The sequence below is a fragment of the Papilio xuthus genome, unplaced genomic scaffold, assembly GCF_000836235.2.
Source record: "Papilio xuthus unplaced genomic scaffold, Pxut_1.1 DF826115.1, whole genome shotgun sequence".
Taxonomy (NCBI): domain Eukaryota; kingdom Metazoa; phylum Arthropoda; class Insecta; order Lepidoptera; family Papilionidae; genus Papilio; species Papilio xuthus.
The window spans coordinates 4,886,251-4,907,500 of NW_013532534.1; the positions used below are offsets into that span (position 1 = coordinate 4,886,251).

Consider the following 21,250-nt stretch of genomic DNA (forward strand, 5'->3'; position numbering starts at 1 on the left):
CGGTAAAAATCTAACAACGAACGAACTTAAAAAAAATTGTCTTAACTCTGAGAGTATCTTAGCATTACCATTTTCAAACATCGCTTGTTTTGGTACTATCGCAACGCCATAAAACACTTATCATGAGTCGTAATGCCTTTCTGATGACCCTCTCGGGATATTTTATATAAAGATATGTAAATATTCGTTTATAAAATCGCTAGCGTAAGTACATTTTATCAAAAAATTCTAAAATAATTTATTAGGAAAAACATGATGACCAAATTGGTTTATTACAATAACATTGTTGGATATTTCTTTTGAAATGTACTAATTATATGTTAATGTAAATATGAACAAATTCAATGAATTATACCATAGATTAAAAAATATGGTGTTGCCATTTTACTTAACAGGATTTAAAGCCGAATCGTATCTACCACCTTGTTTAAAATAAAGGAATACATTACGGTTGCCCACAACTTTATACTATTAGAATATTTTGTAAGCCTATATAAAAATGCTCTAGTATATTTTGCTGACGTTACAGTTGCTTGAGTGCTAGACATCGTTGTGCTAATGACGCGTCTACGAACAGCTCTCTTGGGCCCGCTTGACCGTCTTACAAGTCTAGAACATTCTGTCATACTCATGAACATCAGCTACTGTTAGGTTTAATTAACCAACATACATTTATCCAACATTGCTAAGTTAAAAACATTCGCCCTACATTTTAAAAGGTAGAAAAAGTTCTTAGACAATGTAAGCATACAAGCAGTACTTGCTATTGTAGTGTAGTATATGTATTGTAGAAGAAGTATATAATGTTAGTAGCGGTTGTCCGCGAAAAAAAATCTTGATGAGTATTGTAATTTGTTCTTCCAGACTATGTTCTACATGTGTGCCAAATTTTATCAAAATCCGTTGTGCCGTTCTGGAGATACCTTCAAATAAACATCTATCCATCCATCTAAACTTTCAAATTTATAATATTAGTAAGATATATAAAATTCCGACATTCCATTTATCCGACGTTCCTACGGTGAAGGAAAACATCGTGATGCAACCTGCACATATCTGAGAAGAAATTCAAAGATATGTGTGAAGTCAACCAAACCGCATTGGGCCAGCGTGGTTGACTATGGCCTATAGACCCTTGATTTAGAGCTGATGATAATGATATAATATTCTCGTGTCACAATGTTAGTTACCATACTCCTCCGAAACCTTGACCTGGCTTGACCGATTTTTTATGAAATGTTATATGCATATTCAGTAGGTCTGAGAATCGACTATCTATTTTTTTAATCCCACCGGGACAGAGTCGCGGGCGACAACTAGTATCTCTACCCATAACATATTAGTCTGTAAAAAGGTAATAAATAAAAAATTAGGACAATTAGAATGAAACAGGTGATATAATGTACTATTTTTAACCGATTTCAAAAAGGAAGAAATTCTAAATTCGTTTGTATGTTTTTTTATTTCTAATTAAAAACCTTATTTTTGTTCCAGTTTTACGTCTACAAAAGTAATGATATCCGTTTAGCTGGTGAGTTTTAATTTCTTTTTAACTATCGGTAACGTAATTATCATCACTTATGTATTTTACAAATCAGAATTAACAGTGGTGCCTACTAAAATGATATTAATTTCATCCTACAGTCTTAATTAACATAGCAATGGTTCAGTTAACCTCTATTTGCATACAGAGGCGGCCGTATTCACCTCGTCTGTATTAACGCGTGAAACGAGCGTATATTTTCCTAAGTATTTCTCATACATTCTCATGATATGAATCTCGCACGGACTTTATAAAGGTGTTCTTTAATTACGTTGTTATATAACTTTTATGAAACTTTTTTAGTTTCAATTTTGTATTTTATTTTTAATACGGAGAAAAATTTTATTCTGTGGTTTTACTTTTTATACACTTTAATTTGCGTTTTTAATGCGTTTTCTAAGCATTATTTCACAATTATCTTGCAGGTGTTTCGATATAATACAAAATATGCCAGTTGTTTGGTACAATAGTGGTACGTTACATTTACTTTGTCTCTTCTCTCAACAGTTTACAAAGTTCCTAACTCTGCTGAAACACTTGCAAATAACGACTAACATGAACTGCATCGAACTAGTAGAAGTAAAATCAAACTTCACTTCGCAAATTTACCTTTAAGATTACTTACTCACCAAATCCTAGACAAGATTATGTGTATAATCTCATTTATATACTAATGAACAAAACAGCTATGTAATTTAAAGGCTTAAAGGCATAGCCTACGAAAAACCTATTAAAACTTATTTTTAAATAAATTAGTTTTAACAACATGGCTGCAACAAACTTTAATTATCAAAAAGTTGAAATCCGTGGGGAAAATTTTAAGGCCATATTTTAAATAATGCTTTAAAATTATATATTTAATAAAAACTCCTACTCCATTTACATTATATCATAAATTTGCAATGTATTTTATCTACTTTGATATAAAAGTAAATCAGTTTAGTAGATAAAACTAGTTAAACAACTTCTAAAGAAAAACTGACATGGTGGATTGGAAGCCATGTTTTCTGTAAGATCTACATTCCTGACATGTTCTACTTTCATTTTTAAACGTTTCATCTTAAATAGTGAACGTGATTATATCGAAAGTTAACAATTTATGGTCATGTCTGACACATCATACTAGATGTAACTATATAGACAAGTTACTATACTTAGTAACTTACCGTGGGTTTCCGAGACAAAAATCCGCATTTAAAACATATCGTTAGCTCTGTTTTTTTTAAGTTGAAAAACAGCGACGATATGTTTTATACAGAAATTTTGGTGGCAGAAACCCACGGTTAGTCAGCTTAGTACCGAGTCTTAAACATGCCTACGTTAGAAGCCTGTAAATTGCATAGCCATTAGCTGAGAGGATCCATTTCAATCCTAATGCATCCATGATTCAATATCGATGCAATTAATTGTCTACTGTATTATCCATAATGGTATTAGTTTCTCGACGCATCACTGTAAAATTTTGGTCACCATAAATTCAAAACATTAAAAAGATAAGATTTTATAATTTTTAACATTTCATAACCGGAATATTCTGAAGAAGTTAAGTAATTGTATCAACACGACGAGTGAAAAAAGCGAAGGAAATTCGATGGAAATGAATCCTGTATAAAATAGAAATAAATATAATTTTTTTACAAATAATAGAGGACTACGCAAATATCAACGCACAGGCTTACAGACATTATTCCTTATTAACACTTGTAGTTCACTCACAATAGGATATTATCAAATTACAATTATAATTGTATCTAAAATAATCTTTTTAAAGAAATTCAAAATAAAATTGTGTAACAATCTCTCAGAATCTGTTACAAAGAGAAAATGTTTTATAAGACGGTAAAATTTTTCCGTTACGATTTCCGCAAAATTCCTTTTTCGCTGATCGCGATACTTGATATCAAAGAAAAACTTTCAGCTATCATTCTACGATTATTAATCAACAGGATAAATGCTATATAAAGAGCTATAACAATGTTGAATTCTGCAAATTCTAATTGCTTTGTAAAATCATATAACTTATATTTAATTTCACTCTCTTCTGTTCTGTTCTTTTCTTAAGCAGTATACGTAAGCCACAACTATGATCTCCATTTTACAATTTTCAGTTTTATTTATATCTAAAACAAAAATTTAGTACCATAGTACATTCAATATCGTAGTCACGTAATTCAGTCCCTTAAATGTGACTTTATCATTTAATAAATTCTAAATTTAGTGAGGCTCTCATAAATTCATCTGATGACAAATGACCATCCTTCTTGAATTTCTTTAGAGATCCGGTAATAAATCAACGTCGTTGTTAATAAAGGAACACATCAGGAAGCGCATCATCCTTTGTCATTTTCGACGAACTCTGAACTTTAAATGTAACCTTACTATATTGAAAATAACATATTGACTTGCTGTACTTGATATCCCTCATGGTACTATCTTGTTTAAGTTCTTTATAATTTTTTTTTGATGCATTCATGTACTTTGTATTACCTCTTTTATAGGCCGTATTATAATTGTGTTCACCATTTATCTTTTGTATAAAGTTAAATACCATTGGAGATAAGTTATCTACGTTAAATTTAAACAAAGACGGTTCCATTATTACTTCTTAACAAAATTATTTAACCGGTTTTGATATGAAAATTTTGAGGTGTGTTTATGAAACCTGCTTCCTAAGTAACAAGCAAACATCAAATTAATTAACTCGAAAACACAGCATGTTCATACAAAGTGTAGCAGGAGTACAACATAGTGATAAATTCTAAACAGCTAACATTTGAACTGCGCTGCTGCATTTTGCTTAAACTGGTCCAAAGCAATTACCACCGCTGAAGTCTCGAATACCGCTTTAACCCGCAGGCTCTTTGAATTTGCGATAACACGTTAATTGCAACTTCAACTATTTTTCCTATTAAAAATTATGGAGCACACACAATTATAAAAGTATCATTTGGCATAGTAATATGTGGAGTAAATTATCGTCTTTACAAAATTAATTTAATATTTATATGCTTTTTCTTAGCGAGTAATTATATGAGTCTACTACTACCTTGATTCTTCACCAATCACTCTTAACTTAGGGTAGGCTCCGAGCCCCTCGGTTGGGACGTATAGTGAGCTGATGATGATGATGACTACCTTGATTACAATGTACAAGATTGAAGTACTATCTGAATAAGAATCGTTCTTCGATCATCCTCTATTTCTTCCAATAGCGGCGTCAGGGTAGGGCTGTTGGGGCCACCATCCTGGACGCCGGACGTAACAGAGCGCCAGAGTCGGATATAAAGGGGCGTCTGTAGTACCTCCTAAGATACCCACAATATGCCGAAAAAATGTCCAGGGCACTAGAAATGCTAAACTATGTGATTGTATGCCTAGTTGACACAAATTAATTTGATATTAATTATTGCATTAAACCGCATACAAATTGTATCGATATTAATATTACTGCAACATAAACACGAGGCGTAAATGGGCTAGTACGAATGTTTATGATTTGGTTTAATTAATTAGTTTATCTCAATCCTACTTCCGATATAAAGAAGTATTTACAAAATATATCAACAAGATCAACATTATACAGGACTTAAAATGTCATGTATGTAATGGAGGATCACAGATTCTTTGCTTTAACTCAACTCCCCTTTATCCAAACCTACGTCTATGTCTATGTCTATGCTTGAAACAGATAAAAGTCATTTTTGTATAAAAAAAATATACTGTTTATTTTTTGCCAAACTGAATTAGAAATATTTATTGTGGTAAAATATTTGCTTATATGTTAATTAAATGACTATATTATACTACAATGGAAAGATTTAATTAAAAGATTTTCTAAAAAGAACACAAGCTCGGTGTCGGAATAATTTGTTTGAAAAGCAAATGCGGGCGTTGCGGTCCTCTTTTAGAAAGCAACGAAATAGTTTCTACGTTACTATCATTTTTAAAATCGCATTAAATAAATTATACTTTGATATCAAATGAAACCCTAAAATATGAAATCTCCAGTTTCTATAAAAATAACAACGATTCAAATCGAATATTTTTGAGGGAAACTGTCTTACCTTTGTTTCTTATAATACATATAAACATCCCTCTCATTATCTTTGACAAAACATAGATGGCAATAAGTCATAAACGGGAATTTTGACTTCGGAAACCCAGTGTTAAACAAACACAATAAATACAATTCAGTCAGATAAAAATCGTGTTTGCAAGACAAATATTTTATAGAGCCCTCAAGGTGTCTGTGGTTTAAAGTGCACTCTTGTCGCGCACTCACAAACGATAACAAAAGGAGAGATGAATCAACTCCTATTTTATTCCACTACGTTGAGGTGCATTTCTCTCTTCTTTTAGAGTTAGATAACTCTTCTTAACCTTGAATTTCTTCATTATACTTTATTTTATTTAAAATTAACATAGGTATATGTTTAAAAATATGTAACTTAGTTTTCGATACTCATTAATTACAAAATCTGGATGACCGTATTATTATTTTTAAATTGTGTTTTTTGGAAATTATATTTAAGTACGAATTACATTTTCTAAAAATGCTGGATAGATATATCGCCCGGAAACCCCCTATATACTAAATTTTATAAAATTCGTTGGAGCCGATTTCGAGAGTCCAATTATATTTTAAAGATATAAGATTTACATAATCATATATTTGTCAATTCTAATTAATATCGGACCAATTAATGTTTTTCCTTTCTTTTAAATTTTTCTGGGGTTCTTGGACAAGATAATTTTACTAGGGTGACATATGTACTATCTCCAATGCAAAATACGCGCTATTCGTTACAATTTCTCCATGTATACATTTCTTGTATACACAATGTATACATTACTAAGAGACTGGAAAGGATTTTAGCGCACGCTTTGTCTAAATGTTTTGAATAGTGCCATGAATTCCACACCTCCTGTATCCAGTTGCTGATATTGCTACTTGAATTTGGGAATGAAAGTTATTCACTTTCAGGGTAATAACGAAATTAAACGAATGTCTCTTGAAACATTTTACGCATTCAAACGACATATTAAGCAAGCGCAATACAATAAAAGAGAAATAAAATACGTTGTCGCTTACACCTGGATTAGTTGTACCCGAAAATTTTATTGTTACCAATTCGACAAAGAACGCAGAATAACTGCAAGGTAAAACGAATAAGGAGGTTATAATGAAAATTACGTAAAAATAGATCGTTTGTTTTGTTATTAAGGAAAATACAACAACAATTTTTTGAAATATTTTTTCTTAGAAAATGAATCTTTGTTATAACCCTGTTATTTGTAAAGAAGACTTGTTTGAATCTAACTAGCAAGAAAAATGTTTTGTAATATGATCTTTTTGCGATGGAAAGTATAAATAAATTCACCAAATAAATAAAACCTTTTTCTTTCAAAACAAGTATTTCAAGGTTGAAAATGTTTTCTAAGATAATTAGCAAAGATAACTTGTAAAGGAAAATGAAAGGAAAATAGAAGGTTGTTTTGTGAATTATGGAAATTATTTGTTTTTATTTATAATAATAACTTTTTCAAGCGACGGGCACATATTAATCGATTTATGAGCATGCACAAAGGAAAGAATGCTTCAACTAATTTTATGTATATACATTTGAACTTCCTTCGCTGAACTTTCAAAGATACCTTTTTTTTACTTTTTTTATCGACCCTACTGATATTTTTAATTACGATAATTTCATATTTATCCTCCTTGTTGCAGATCTCAGCGGTTTGAAAATCAGGTTGGTATTATCACGATTTTTTTATGAAGATACATAAATTATCTTGCATATTAAAAACGTAAATTTATTTATTATTGTTGAATTTATAATATTATTCAATCAATTTTCAACATCATTTTCATTGCTTCCGAATACTTCCTTAGACGTAAAGTTGTATTGTAGTTGTTACACATGTTGAAAGCCGTGTTACATTCAGGTGAAAAACATTTTTAATTCGACTGAACTAGACGTCGGTCCTTTCCGTTTTTGGCAACTGCAAGATTATAAGTGACTCCTTTGTAGCAGTATTTCGGACCTCACTGTACCCATGTTCCTCTACACATTTGAACCTTATCCTATCGTTTGTCAGTTGTTTCAATGCAAAGGAAATACGAGAATAGCCTTTGTACATTGCTGTCGCTTTGACTTTGCCTTTGTATTGAATAACAATTATATGTTTTATTGTTATTTATGTAGATATACAAATCTTTTAGCAATATTTATTACAGTATAAAAAACATTTAAAAATATAAAATTAAAGCTGTACAGTAATTTTTAATTCTCTCCTTCTTAGCTTTATCCCACTATTGTGGGATCGGTACTGAAGGTTTTATAAAACTTAAGGTTTTGGCTTATTTTTTACGGCCGGCCGTCTGCCTGTCGCCAACCCTACTTGGAAGGAATATTAAATACAATAAAAAATAAATTCTAAACATGTACCAACAGTAAATATGCATTAATTAGATGATTTGAAATTAAAGTAATTTTAGTCTATTAAGTAGTATTGTTTATTTATCCAGTTTGATCGTATATTCTTTGTACCGACTAGTAAGATTACCACCAATTAGTCACTTTAAATTTAAAAGATCTCTACGTCTCCATACCATTATGCAGGGTTGCCACAATAGGTTTTGTTCTGTTTCAAATTAATCTCACACATTTAATTTACATTACAGTTAGATTTACATTTTATCCGCAATAATTTCATTTTTAATACTTTCAAAAAATATAAATAAAAAAGTGTTATTAATGTTTGAAAGCAGAACTTTTTTTTCTCATCTTTTTATTTCGTATCAGCGTGATTTTGTTTAGGCAATCATTTTGATTGATGACGGTCGAAAATGATAAATGAAAAACTCTTCAACGAGTTTTATTTTGTTCTTATTAAACTAAGCAAAGGATTTAACTATTAAAAATCAGAAATTTTTATCAAACGAAACAGACATAAACGTAAATCCTTCAAAGTTCTAACAATCTATTCATAAATGCCTCTATTTCTACAATATCATGTAAATAACGTAGATATAAAAAAATCCTTTAACTAAACAAAAATCAGTACTTTTAATACAATTAGGTTTCAGACCCCAGAGTCGGCCATCGACAAATACTTTGACATAATATCTTGCATACATTTATCATTAAACAAAATTCTAATATTAACGAAAATTCTTTTGATTCCAGAATTTCAGCATTGTCGACAAAATGAAAAGCGTTCGCATTGTTTCACGAGTTATTCAAACAATGCCTGTTTAACTTGCTGATGCTTTAATATACCTATTATATACATAAATGTATATAACGTACTGAGTTCACAGAATACGTTAATATTTACATACATAATACCTATAACCTAACCTGTAACCTACAACCTATTTTAATTCAATAATAATGAATGTTTATAATATTTAAGCATTAATTATTATAATAAAATTAAAAGAGTAAAATTAAGTAAGTTAACTTAAGATTAAGTAATTATCCAAACCTATGTACCTATGGCTATAGCCAAATGTCTCGCTCGACCTGTGAAACCACGACAATACCAAGACAGGTGTCAAGTGGAAGCAATTCCGTATACTATCTGATGACTGTGTAGACTGGAGGCCAAATTCTATTTCTATTTGTGGTTTCTGGTTGTTCCTTGCTCGTTTAACACGATGTTAAAAAAAGCAATATATCACAATGTCGCTAATATCCGTAACCGTAAATCAAGACCCAACTCTACCACCTTGTCCCGATATCAAAGCCAAATTAAATTACTAGATCCACAGAACAGTATCGACTGGCTTTGAAACCCGATAACCGCAAGAGGGATAGAATACCAATGAGGCAAAAATACTTAAATCTTGCTCCCTCTTCGTATAAAGCATAAACACAGGAAATTTATCAAAGATTTTTCACGCATCACTACCTATCGTAAAGTAGTTACATAATTATTTTTATTTCAAATACATGTTTATGGGAAGCAGACGTTTCGTTATTTTAACTTCTGAAGGCTGTCACTATATAAAAGTTGTGCTTCAGACTGTCTCTCTACTAAATCACTAGCTTACATTAGGTATGCTTGTAGTCAGCCTTAATTTATTGTAAAAAAAATTACATTTAAATACTTATATTATAAATGCAAATGTTTTAATGAATGGATGCATGTTTGTTTGAAGGTATCTCTAGAACGGCTGCATAGATCTCGCTGCAAATTGGCATAGGTGTAGAACTTAGTCTGGACGGACATATAGGCTTTATTGAGCTTTATTTTATTCTGCGCAAACGGAGTCTCGGGCACCAGCAAGTATGTTTATAAGTACGAAAGATGTAAACAACACTCCATTTATCTTGAAGGATTTACTTCAGATTTTAATATTTTATATGCGACAGAATTTTGATAGCTCTTCATAAATTCCTTTTAGTCTTCCTTCAATCTATCAATGTCACAAGCGACATTTTAATTAAAGATGTTTTACTAAAAAAAATATTAGGCAGCATTACGTAAGCAACAGTATAAAATTAACTTTGACAGGAACAAGATTCAAAAATAATTTAGCGGGCTGACTATTACACGGTCCGTGAAAGTAAATAAATTATTATACTTTAACTTTTTCCGTCACTTTATTGATTAAAAATATGAAAGAAAAAATGTTACATCGGTAGAAGAAATATACTAAATACGCTTAGGGAGACATTACTAAATTGATACTGAAAAGGTAGAAGTTTTTTTCCATCTACAAGATTAATTTTTTTTCTCTTAAATTCTATGACAACGGCTATACTTATAAAATACTTTTATGTTTTTATATATTTTAATATATGCGTCATTAATATTATAAAGAAGATTTTTTTTTATCTGTAACGAATAGACTCAAAAACTACTTATACGGATTTCAAAAATTCTTCCAACATTTGAATGCTACATTAAGTAACATCGGCTTAATTAAATTTTATTATAGCTTTTTTCTAATGTTCACCGAATTTTTTCGTCCGTTAGGATTCTTCTCTAACTCACCAGTGAAAATACAGAATAAAATGTCTAAGATAATTATTATGTTACTTCGCAACGATGATTTCATAGTCTGTCGGCAGCGTATGCGATACATGTTTTGATTTTTAATTCGGCATAGTCAGTCTGGTCACGTAATTATTGTACCGTATTATGAGTACTATCCTTACAATGAAAACAGCACGCTCCTTTATAATCAACTGCTTTGAATGTCATGTACATGTTATTTAGCCTCCTAATTTGCCTCATTGAATTAATGAACCGGACTTTCAATAGGACCGCTTTACCTGTTACGTTTTGTTTATTTTAATCTATTCGTATCTAAATTTCATAGCAACTCCCTATTCTTAGTTAGTGTTTGTTTTGAAAATCAATTTATGTATTATATAGAGTACTTATAGTACATAAAACTACATGAGAAGAAACGGCTAGCGATTTCATCCCTGCTGGTTTTCAATCTTCCTTGCGGCTAACGGTTTTCCAATAGATTCAATTGCGCTCATACAATTTATTAATTTACTTTGCTTCTATCGGGTTGTATCTCGAAAATAAGCTACATTAGTTGTCTAAAACGTAATGTTACAAAATTAATTTTTTCGAATTTATAAAAATCGATTAAAGGTAGGCAACGCATATGCAATTGCGTATGTCTATGGCCAATGGTCACTTTGCTATTTCGGCGATTTCGGGTGGCCGCTCGTTCGTTTGCCGCCTTATGGTATAAAAAAAATAAAAATAAAAATTTAATAAATAAGTACTCACAAACGAGTACTATTTTTTCGTGTATAATTTTAACTAGTCCTTCTATCTTTTTTCTAAAACAAACTAACTTTAATGATAATTTTAGTAAATTAGTTGCGTTTTCCCTTTAACTATAAACTCTAAAGATTTCAATATAAACAATTTACAAAATATAATTAAATATTTCTATGAAATTATCACAACAGCATTACTGATTTGAACAATAGTAGCAGAAGTAAGGGTAGCGCAAATGACGTGTCTAGTTGGAGCTCCCTCGAGCTTGACCGCTTGCCTCGCGAGTGCTCAGCTGTCATGTTCACTGTGTTATGTAGTGCTCTGGATAACTAATGTATTGTTAGTCTGTGTTATGCAAGAAATAAAACAAAAGTTAATTACGAGACTCACGAATACGAAGTAATCAACTTAAAAATCAAATGAATGGACTCATTACTTACAACCTCCTTATTAAAGAAACATCGTCGACAAAAAAATGAAATAAAAAAAATATTTACTGTTTCGTTATAGATTTTCAAACAAAACTAAATACATATCCCCTTTAATTTTTTATACAATCGCATTATTAAACTGAAAGCGATATACTTTTTCAGGATTCCAGTGTATATCTTTGCAAAATTACTAGCTTAATAGTATTTAAAATTCAGCACATTAAGTCAACATAATGAAGTTTGTAGAGGAAGTTGTTTGTAAGAAACGTAACATTGTTGGTCGATTGTAAGACGATCAACAAACTTGTGCAATTTTCCACACGGTCAAACATTGAATGGGATAAGTTTAATACAAGATATTCCGAAAGTACAGGAGATAGGTAACTTTTGTTAGAATTAAAAGTTGCAAGTACATTTTAGATTATAAGTGACAACACCATCTATAGTCTGTACCTCTATCTATACACGAACACTTTCCTGTTTCCACTGTCAAAATGGCCGACAAGAAACATATTATACTTATGTTTCTAGAAGAGATATGATATTTTGCATAGTCATATGTGTATCTGTACAAAAAAAAATGTATGAACGATGAAAAGATTATATGAACCCACTAATGTCGCCCTACACCAACGTATTAAAAATGCAGCGACTAAGGAGGGGTGGTGGCGCCTGGTTAAGCGGGTCATTGGTACTTGATGACCACGACCAGTCTGAAAATAATGTAACGACGAAGACGAAGTATGAACAGGAAAGCGTGCCAGGGTACAGGGACAAAACAGGGATAACAAAATGTTTTAGACGAAGATTTTGGTCTCAGGAAACCATGATTAGTCAAAAAGATACTACAATTATATCTATATTAAAAGAGAAATGATTCGTGTTTTTGTATGAAACGAATAAATTAAAAAAACTAATGGACTTATTTCTAAAATTCTCTGACATTTAGAAGGCTACATTATCACAAAGAAAATAAGTTAAGGGTATAGTGAAAAAAAAACCGCGCGGGCGAAGTCGCTGGCAAAAGTTAGTCTAAGATAAAATAACGTTAATTTATTGTACTGGATACCAGAGAAGATTGTAAGAAGCTTGTAATATTTGTACAATACGTTGTTAATAGCAGAATGTAATAATAAAGAAAATTAGGAGTAATACTTTACCTTCTTAGTGGTTATTCGCCAAAGGCTGTGGGGGACATTTATATATCTAATCACGTTATATGTATCTCTGTAACCTTCTGTATATCATATACTAAAATTTCGAAACAAGTGAGAATGGTATATTTTTTTTATTCATCTTTAAAAGAAGGTTTTATACATTTAAAATATATATACTCTATCGCATGCCTTTTATTCAAAAAAACAAATTAAAAAAGTTAAAGTAGAAAAAATATTTTCATAAGAAAAATTATTTGTTCATCATTTTTTTGTAATAACAAAAGTTTCAGTCTAAGTCATGCTCAAGTCATATTCCTCTTACTCTGTAGCTTCCGGGCATTCGAAAATAACATTGGACGCCCTTTATAATCTTTCACTAGGTCGCATGAAAGTCAAACGAAGGCCTACTTTTAACGGAAAGGTAAAATACTTTTCATTCAGATATCTTACAAAAGATGAAATTATTTGTATACAAAGGTTTTTGTTACGTTATAAAAAAAATGATTTTTTTTGACACTTTATGTTCATAGAAACCTCTAGAAAATCCGTTTTAATATACGCTTCATATTTTTTATCATTTTGCATTTTAACAAACAAACACAAACTTTTTCTTTGTTATAAATTTAAAAATGTCAATTATTTATTTTACTATAATAGTTAAAATGTTTTTTTTTTCAAATGGTATGTTGCGTTTTTATATTTTAGGCTTCTTTGTTTACTTCCGTATTGTTTTATTTTTGGGTCAACATTGTCATAGCTTGGCCCGATTACTCAACGACGGTTTATGTTTTTAAATAGCGCATTATTCAGTGTCAAAAACTTATAACACTCAATTTTTTTTCCCTACTAATTTTAAAAATATGGTGAAATATTATATTTATAAAATTAAAAAAAAAAGGTTCTTATAATTCAAAATAATAAAAAAACTAACAGACGAATTGGGAACCTCCTCCTTTTTGAAGTTGATTAATCATTTGGTTTAACATTCAAAAAATGTCAGTGGAAATATAACAACCTAATAATTAACAAAGATTATTTTGTTATTACAATCATGAAGTATTGAATGTGGATGGCTACAAGGGTAGGGGAAGACCAAAAAAAGTATGGAATGACTGTGTGAAAGAGGATATGCGTAAGAAGGGGGTAGACTCGGATATGACGGCTGATGGAGATGTATGAAGGAGTAGTACATACTGTGCCGACCCTCGATAGGGATAAGGGCAGGTTGATGATGATGAAGTATTGAAATAAACCAAAATACATAATAAAATATGCAAAACATAATAAACCGCTCATGAAATATAATATAACCTAGAAACTATTTAATCAAGCATACCCTTCAATTCATTACCGAACTAAAATTTAATATGTAACATTTAACACACTATTACAAGAAATTGGTTGTATGAACGAGTAACCTTCACATATATTACTGTTTTAAGTAATAACTATTCACATATAAACTTTGATTAACAACTTTTATTACTATTTAAAACAGAGCATTAATTTGAAGCTTCGTTATTACATTATAATTATATAAACTATTCTATATCTATACAAGGGTAGGGGAAGACCAACCGTGAAGGAGCTGCCTCGGCAGCTGGCGCAAACGGGGCCGCGGACGAGAGCGAAAGCGTGCCCGTGGTCCCGTCTCGATGCATTGGAGTAACAGAGGGGTTTAGTGGGTATGCCTCCGCTATGGAGGAGAATCCCACATAACTACCGCGTCCCCCCGGGGCGCGGAGTATGCATAAAGCATTCCCCTCTGAAAAAAAAAGGGGAGACCAAAAAAGTATGGAATGACTGTGTGAAAGAGGATATGCGTAAGAAGGGGGTAGACTCTGATATGACGGCTGATAGAGATGTATGGAGGAGTAGTACATACTGTGTCGACCCTCGATAGGGATAAGGGCAGGTTGATGATGGTTGAAACTATTCTGTATCATACCAAAGCATTTACCGTTGGTTTCTAAGACCGAAATCTTCGTTTAAAACATATTATTATCTTTATTTTGTTAAATATGAAACAGGGAGGACTTAAAATATTTTATACAGACATTCATGAGAAGTCCACGGCAAATCGCATTAATTCGCTCTACTAATAGACTTAAGAAATATTTTCTGTTACTCTTAATCCGAAATATCCTAAAACAAAGTTACAATTAAGTCAAAATTAAAGATATCCAAAACACAAACCTACTAAGAATGCCTTAAAAATTAATAACAGCTCTTGAAATAAATTAAAATTAAAAAACATTCTTGTAAAAAATAAATTACAAAAAACTTTTTTTTGTTAAAATAAATCAGTAGAGTAATATTTATAGTGGACTTTATATTTTATTCTCATTATAATTAAAAAATCAAATTAAAAGACTTTGTAAAAAATGTTGAAAGCAAAATTAAAAGTTGAAATATATTTCTATCGAAGCAGAAAACGCGTCACTCTCATGAAAGACGCCTGTAGCGATAATAAATGCGAGAAATATTTTCTGTATCTCGCCTTTTCTAGTAAATCCGTCATATGAACGACTTCACAGATAAACACATTTTTATTTACTTCAATAAAAATATAATAAAAGCAATAATAAAGTATAAAATCTTTTTAAGTTAGAATGTCACCAACAGTGAACTTCTTCACTTAATTATCGGACTACTTATTAAACTGATATAAAATTGTTTTTAAATTCGAAGAACTTTATTTTTTTTAACTATTCTTTATGTAAAAATAAAAAATCGAAGCCATTTCATCACAAATCTGAAATGATGTGATATTATTTAAGTTTTTAATAAAAACTTAAGCCCAAGCGAGCTAAAGCTGGGACTTTGAGCTAAGTTACTTTTAGACAACACACTTCGCAAGCGGCAAAACTTTTGCTCTTGAAGCTTTAAGGATAGCATATAACAAAAAATTCTTTGGACCATTACGTATACAATTACGTACACAATTTTGTTAATAATATTGCGTTATCTCGATTTCGAAGACAAATTTATACAAGTTTTGTTGAAGTACACTTAAGTCAATTTTGAAACGGCTGATTTAATCAATTTTACAGCAAGTAAGTTATCGAGCGATGTGAATTTAATTTGATGTTACAAGTGTCAAGAAACTCACAGCTTTGGTCTTTAAATTATAATTGAATAAAACATAATTAATTCAACTCTATTTGAATCTAGTTTTGCGTCTCTAATAAAATCTAGTTTTATATAAAAAAAACTTAATTTCTTCATACTAGTATTAATTTCAAGGAATCTAAAATTAACATACGTCAAATTAAGAACCCTTCCAAGCGCAAAATATTCCGAGACGTTCCAACAATTTCGTCAATGTTGTTAAACCGGATTATGTTCATAATTTAGCTATAACAGCTGGGCTAACAGCGGACTGCAGCGGGTAATTCTAGACATTTATATAGTTTCTGAGCAGCTGTGGCTTACTGTGTGGTCGCTCGTCTCAAGTTGCATAATAGTCTAGTAATTTGAGGTAATTCCGCAGTATTAACATCGGGTAAAAAATTGCTGTACATTTGAAGCCATTACCTTCGAACGTTGCGGATAACATACTTTTATTGATGACATTTATTTTAACATATTCTAGTTTTTTGAAGACACAAGCCTTCTCTTGCGTCCAAAGAACACTCAACGAATAAGATAAGTCACTGAACCACCACAGCTGGATATTTTTTTTTCTTTAGAAGTTCTAATATTTAATGTTATTATAGATTTTTTCTTTTTAGTTTAACAATCAAGTATAAGATAAGTCGAAAAAACTAAACAACACCGTTTGAATCGAAATTTCCCACAACAAAACTTAACGCCGCGCCGCCTTAAAATACATTACGGCGCCGTCGTGCCGAAGCATTTGCCTTTCAAAGTTACATTATTCGACACCCGGCAGTTTTACTCCAGTCTGCCTTTGTCAAACTTTACTCTACACTTTCTTCCCTACTCTGTAAAGTTTTTTTTTTTCAATAGACAAAAAAGTAATATACAATTCACACTTGACGTTTACATAAATCCTAAAACAAGAACAAAATCTGCTTTTGTGGTTTTTGTAGTTTTATTTGTACTTATGGCGAATAACGTCTCGTTTATATTATTAAAGTCCAACAATCGATATCAAAGCTGAGTTAAACAAAAAAAAATTAAAATTCACACTAGAACTTGAAATGTGTTGAACTTTCTAGTGTCTTTATACGTGTTACTAGTTGTAATCCAGCTGAGATCGATTGCTGGACTGGAATTATGTAAACAAAGAAAAAGATTCCCCCCCCCCGGTTTGGCCCCCGATGGACTCGAAACTAGTCAGTGCCGCCACCGGACGAATATACGTGAATGTTTAGCCGTTTTTATATAAGTTTATTTTGATGTCTCATGAAAGTTTGAATAATTTAAGGGAAAAAGTTCATGCTGGTATATTGAACTTTATGTGATGCTAAAATTTAAGATTAAGAAGAGTGTTTTAACTGAATTTCCTTTGTTATTTTTGTGTCAAATAAAACGATTCGCTATCTTTTAGTTTGGTTTATGCATGACGGCTTGCTAATAGACTCCGATGTAACTAACGAAAACGTTATCTTTCCACTATAATTTTCAAATATAAAACGTATAGAAAAATTATCTGACAAAGTTTATGCTAACAACAGAAAAATCTAATAAAAATTCGACTTCGTAATATTTACAAAGTTTGTAATATATTATATTATATTTTGTATAATTTTAAATTAAAAATCATATATTATTTCAGATTGAACAATTGACTTTAACAACATTGGTAACGGCGCATGTAGTTTGAAACTTTGATCTTGTTAGGAAAGTTAAAACAACGTAGTAACAACTGTTTGTTATTTGATCATTATCAAGATATCCAAAGTTACGAACGTCAACAAAATAACAAGCACCGGGATATTACTTAAGTAACTATGGTAACGTTGGTAACTATGGTAATATTAGTAACTATGGTTACTATGGTAACTACGTTAATGACTTTAATCTGTAGCTTTGCGTGCATATGTGAATTTTTGAATGAAAGCTACTAGCTTTTTATCTTCTTTCTTCTTTTTCTTCCTTAGTTCAGTTGGAACAAGCTTTCTTAGCTTAGCTTTTTTCGTTTGTATGTAAAATAATCTTCATATTCAAAAGTCATCAAGATCGAGAGTAAAAGTAGAATTCATTTTCACAGAAGCTTTTAAAGAGATTAACAGTGCCAGCATTTGCCTTACTAAGTCTATTTTTCGAAGCCCCGGCGTTAACTGAACCACTACTTTGTTTCATTTTCACACTTTGTACTTTGAGTAAATCTTTGCTCTTACATTTTATTTAACTAGAAAACTAACCCGGCTTCGTACGGATGAACATTTTGTTATCATTTGAGAACAATACTAATATAGCCTACGTTACCTAGAGAAGATGTATCATTTTAGGTAAAAAAAAATTTTAAATCGGTCCAGTAGCATTCAAATGTTCGACACTTTTGTTAACGTCTTCATGTAAATGACAATATAATTATCAGTACCTATAACTCAATGCCTACCAAATATAACAGTCGTAAACATAAAATAATACAAAGGGATTAACAACGTCAATACTTGTTCCAAATTATTTTATAACAGTTGATAATATTAATTTTATAACAAATAAAATACTACACAGCAACTTCGCTTTCAAAGTTGGTTTATTAGCTTTGAAATTATTATCTTCAAAAATAGAAATATTCGTTTGATTGCTTTGTTTGTGTCTACAAAGAAACGAAGTATGTTTTGTATTTTTGATTATTATCCGGAGTATCTGGATTTTGTTCATTTACATTCGAAAATATCTTTTGTTTAGACTGAGAAAGTTACGATACAAATTTAGTAAAAGAATATTTGGAATGTCCCGATTTGAACCTACTACTACGTAATTGGATGGTTACCCTCAGCAATTATAATATTGCCGTCTCGATTATACATATATCAAGCTAGATTATTTATTTAAAGTTCAAATTAAACTCTCAATATATCTCTATTGTGATATTCCAGTGTTGAAATAAAAAAAATATTGATATGTCAGTTTTTTGTCGAGAATAAGAGAGAGAGAGAGACGAGAAATTACAATATGTTTTGTACGAGTTTTTGAACAATGAAACACATTATGTATGCAATAGGTCGTAGAAATGACTTAACCAAGCAAGGTCTACAAAAGTCCGTAGAGCTAAGAAAGAAGAAGGGTAGTAGTGACATACTCGTAGCATTTGATAAAATAGGTCGGTAACACAGTATAGTACGATAAGGCTGCACATACACAAAACGCTTTCAAGTAGAGCTAAGACGTAGCTATAGAAAGCTCAGTCGAGGTTGTGATCGATGAGATCACTTCGTGCGATATTTGTACGTACAACGTCCCACTAATACTTTAAAGTATGCCAATATTTTTACTCTTTTACACGTACAAAATAAAAACGTTCTTCGAGACATTAAAGGAAACTCTGAAACAATGCTTCCAAGGATTTTCGCCCCTTTTACTTCCTATTCATCTCCTTTTAACTTACTGGAAGCCACGATGGAAATGATACAAATACGAATACATACAGATATTCATCTCATTATCTGCCAGTTAATCGGGGAAAAAAATATATTGAAATTGGTTATCCTCAAACTTTGCGCAAGCTAGTAACTTTCTCCGTAGTTTTTCGATTTTTTAATAATAAATTTTAAGTAACGACATTGTAATGAACTTTGGTACTTTGTGTCATTAGTAAATAAGAGATTTAGAAAACCCAATTAATTTCTTTTATTGCTTAATTCCATTAACTGTTGGGTCTAATTCATTACCAATGAAATAAATCGAGGGCTTACGACCTACGGAACTCGCCTTGATGATAGCGATAAAATCAAAATGTAAGTAACGATTTTTTTAAATCTAAATTACGATAAACAACTTTTTACACAGTATCAAACAGTATAACTTATATATCAAAGTATTAAGACATATTTTACAACTAGTTGTCGCCCGCAACTCCGTCCGCGCGGAATTAAAAAGTTAATAAATACCCTATGTGTTATTCCAGACTATTTTCTACATCTATGCCAAATTTCAGCGAGATCTGTTAAGCCGTACCGGAGATACCTTCAAACAATCATCCATCCATCCATCTAAACACTCGCATTTATTATATTTGTAATATTATAAGTAAGATTAGTAAGTTAATTTGCACATTGACATACCTTTATGAGCAAAAGCGAAGGATTATCAAACTTGATTTTTGTAAAACTTAAGTTTAAAATTCTAAGCAATGATCTCAAAAGATTTCCGTAACTTAACTAAGATTAGCCTCTTTAGAAAAGTGACCTCTTTCTTTAAATTAACTTCAAAGACTGGAAACTACGAAGTTGGGAAAGAAATTAAGTTACGCTTGATATTCTTTTAAACTGAGAATCTTGCTCTTTTGACTTTAGTGAATATAATCTTTTAATAAGATAATTTTTTCGTTTACAAAGCTTGTCGTAATTTATCGGTAACACAGACTTTTAAAATTGAACTTATAATATTTTATGTTTTTGAGTAAAACTAGGATTAAACATCATCGTCTTTAACAAAAAAAAAACAAAAAATATTAGGATACTCTTTATACATACATTTACAATTGTATGTAGTTTGGATAACCCTCTTCCATTACAAAGCGTTTAAATCGTATACATCTAAAAAGACTTACGGCAGCGTTCTATATTTGGCAGGACTAAGGACCTGATAATGTCGGTAATCCTGGTTATATTTTTGAATTAAGTAAATCTTTTTAATTTTTAATATAATTTTTTTATCAGTAACAAAAAAAATCATTGCTATAAACAATAAAAAGGATGGCAATAGCTTGTCTCGTATCCAAAAAACGCTATTAAATTAAAAAGTGGCAACTTCACCTCTACAACTGATTTTTAGTTGATACTTATATGAAATTAAATTTAGGCAAAATAGCCAAGTTTTATGTGGCGATAAATGTAAAGATGATATTAAAAAGGGACGCTTGAAAACGCTTACTTTGAAAATGCAAATCGGCGCTCTAACAAAAGTATAAAATTTCACTTATGGGTAATAGCAACCAACCGTAACTGAAGATTTTCAATATCATTTTAATCTGAAATTCGTTGTTACGTAATGTGAACTTTTTTTACAATTCAGATTTCTAAATTTACTTTTAAAACAAACGAAATATAGAAAATACAATCAGGAATCAAGTACCACTTTAATACTGACGAAATTATAAGAGAGAACAAAAGAAACGTTCTCAAACGTGTAGATCCGTCCAATTTAATCTCAGGAAAGCGGATAACGTCAATACCACCACAGCCAAAGTCCAATCGTGAGGCAAAGTCGGCTTCAATCCG

General features: G+C 30.9%; 1 protein-coding gene across 5 annotated transcripts in view; it reads left to right on the forward strand.

The window, feature by feature from the left end:
• The window catches only part of SH3PX1 (sorting nexin 33-like protein SH3PX1), a 45,815-nt gene that overhangs the window by 14,607 nt on the left and 9,958 nt on the right, over positions 1 to 21,250 (forward strand). For 2 of the 5 annotated variants that reach the window (XM_013319848.1, XM_013319849.1), the window contains exons 2-3: positions 1,495 to 1,531; positions 7,275 to 7,296. The gene's annotated coding sequence lies outside the window, so the exon portion shown is untranslated. Of the gene's footprint in view, positions 1 to 1,494; positions 1,532 to 7,274; positions 7,297 to 21,250 lie in introns of those variants that run through there. The other 3 variants (XM_013319847.1, XM_013319851.1, XM_013319852.1) reach the window with 3 other exon arrangements.